Genomic DNA, 2898 nt, shown 5'->3' with positions numbered 1-2898 from the left:
CGTAATGGGGTTGAGAGCGGGATGGTCTCAATGCCCATCTGTTGAACAAACTGGGAGTCAATTAGACTTTGCTCACAACCCGAATCTAACATAGCTGAGAGTGAAATTGACTGATCCTTATTGAATAGAGTAGCTGGGAGGAGAATACGAGGGGTTTCATTCTTTCTGAGATGGTTCGCCAGTATGCCAGCATCTACTGACAGACCTGAGCTTTTAAACGCAGCTCGCAGTTTGAGATGTAATGCCCTGACTCTCCACAATACAGACAGAGTCTTGACTTAAGCCTCCTTTGCCTTTCTTCTGGTGTTAGTCGGGCATGCCCGATCTGCATGGGTTCGGGTTCCGGCAAGTTATTTTGCCGAGATTGAGAAAGAAGGGGGGCTTGTGAAGTGAAACGGAGAGAACGTTCTAATTGGTGGATCTCTTCTTCGCCTCTCTCTCTGGCACGAATTCAGTTATCTAAACGGATGGTAAGATTTATGAATTCATCCAAAGTGGCTGGCTCATCTAATGTAGCCAGTTCATCTTTTATTTGTTCGTTCAGGGCGTGGAAGTACGCACTTTTAAGTGCTGATTGGTTCCAGCCCGAGGCTGCCGCTTTAATTCTGAAATCGACTGCGAATTCAGAAACTGTGCGTTGTCCTTGTCTAAGGAGCCATAAGTCTCGTGAGTTGCACATTTTATCTGCATCTTGAGAAAAAAAATCATCTTGAATTCCTTTATAAATTCGTCAAACGTGCATCATAAGTTAGTGATGAAGAGAATCTAGATTCTGCCCAACTAAGGGCCTGACCAGAGAGCTGGGAAATGATGAATTAAATCTTTGCGTTGTCATGGGGAAAACTTTCAGGTGAGTAATTGAAGAGAATTGAGCATTGTAACAGGAATCCCTTGCATTTGTTTTTCTCACCAGAAAATCTTTCAGGGTTAAGGGGACGTAGGTGGGAAAACATGGGCTGGGCCGTACTCACGGAACCGGAGGGGGCAGGAGGTGCTGAGGGTGGAGTTGAAACTGGAACCGGAGTCGTTGCAGCCGCTGATGCGGAAGCCTGGGGACAAGGGTGGTGAAGAAAAGTAATCAACTCTTCTAAGCGGCTGTTTGTCTCTGATTGGTGGTTAGCCAATTCTTGCAAGGCAGAATCATGCATTTGAATCAAAATGTTTTGTTCTTGAATAGTCTTCCGGAGGGTTTCTGCTGAGTCAGATTGTTGGCCAGAGTGTTCTGTCATGTTGGGTTTTAATCTTCTGACCCACATGCAAGAATACCCTCGGCACAAAGGAAATCAGTAAAATGATATTTATTATAAAGAAAACAATAATCAACAGGCAATCAGGTCCCGGGCAGGATCAGCGCTTCAGGGTTGGGACTAGAGGATGAGAGAAAGGTGGTGAGTTCACCGGCTGAGGGAAATGATGAATTGCAGGGAAAAAACTGGAGCAGACTTACTTGGGGTGGGGATGATCACGACCGGGGGAATATGATTGTTCCAGGGTGAATGTCTTGGAGCCGGGGGTTGCTGCTGGGTTTATGAACGGTGGGGGGCGGCACTGGAGGGCGGACAAGATCAGCTCAGGTTCTCTCTGTGGCGAGAGCGAGGGAGGCAGCCTACTTGAAGATCCAGGGGGATCTGGTCACAATGATGAGGTGAGTTTAAAGGCATCCGGTGGGTAGGATCCACCGGCGTCTCAGTGAGAGTTTCTAGGAAGGAGACACAAAACAAGGTCACAAGGAATTCTCGAAGAGAGCAATCACTTGGATAGAACGGGTGGCCTAAAGTACCAAAACTGGCAAGCACTCTGGCACCGCTGTGTAGGCTGCCTCCTCCTCTTATACTCCTCCAGATGAGATAATGCAGAGCAGGTGGTTCAGATCAGCTGGTCCATGCCCTCCGGGAATAACCTCCAGGCGCCCCCTAAAGGATGGAAAGAAAACAGCAACCCCAAAAGAAAGAAAACACTCAGGAACCCAACATAGATAAACTCAGATATGCAGCCATTCTACAAATTACTCAGTTGCTTTTTATAAATTATTTCATATACAGTGATCCCTGGCTATAATACGGTTCACCTTTCACGGTATCGCTGCTTCTCAGATTTTTTTGTACAGTTTTTTTTTCACAGTGTTCTGCATACTGATTGACCGTATGATTGGTAAAAACAGTCTCCACACTTCTTCTCTACCTGAGTGCCTATAACGTTACGGTATTTAATACAGATTGGCCATTCAGGAGATGAAAACTGAAACTTTGAATGCCAGCTGGAAAAATACTGTGGCCAGAGGCAGCGCAAAATCCAACCGGAGGCTCGCTTGACGAGATCCATCGCTCTGCCGTAGATACAGCTGTGAATCTCGCGGGGCAGGTTGGAGGAGACGCTTTAATGACATGACTCCGGATCACATTAAGGCCCGATTGATGCATATGCACATCCACTGATCTGAAAACAGGTTTTATTTGGTTTCAATGTAGAGTATTTATTTATGCTGTGTAATAACTGTAAAAAATAAAGATAACTACTTCATGGATTTCGCATATCACAGGTTATTTTCGGAACGCAACCCCTAAGAAAAACAAGGGTTCGCTGTAAATGTAGTGTTTACTTAATTTTTTTTCTACAACAGGAGGAGTTGTCAAAAAAACATGACAGGCTAAATTTCAAAATGTAGTAAAAACTTTTTTAAAATAAAAATATGTGGGGGAAAAAACAGTCCACAAGGATCCTCTTTCCAAACACATTCACTTAATTTTTCACTTTACGGTACATGTTCACATTTTTATTGACTGTATATCAAATCTATTTTAAATTTACCTGAAGATATGACATAATACGATACATAATATTCAATAGAATACAAAGGCTTAAATCTTATTGTATGGACTAGGTCATCAAATCACTACG

At 43.9% G+C, this 2898-nt stretch overlaps 1 protein-coding gene across 1 annotated transcript in view; it reads left to right on the top strand.

Moving 5' to 3' along the window:
- Positions 1-2898, top strand: part of LOC103130409 (serine/threonine-protein kinase/endoribonuclease IRE1-like) — an 89488-nt gene that overhangs the window by 64380 nt on the left and 22210 nt on the right. The window lies entirely within an intron of this gene.

This window comes from Poecilia formosa, unplaced genomic scaffold (genome assembly GCF_000485575.1).
Source record: "Poecilia formosa unplaced genomic scaffold, Poecilia_formosa-5.1.2 Scaffold632, whole genome shotgun sequence".
Classification (NCBI taxonomy): domain Eukaryota; kingdom Metazoa; phylum Chordata; class Actinopteri; order Cyprinodontiformes; family Poeciliidae; genus Poecilia; species Poecilia formosa.
The sequence above is the reverse complement of the archived record's forward strand: the minus strand, read 5'-3'. Positions and strand labels throughout refer to the sequence as shown.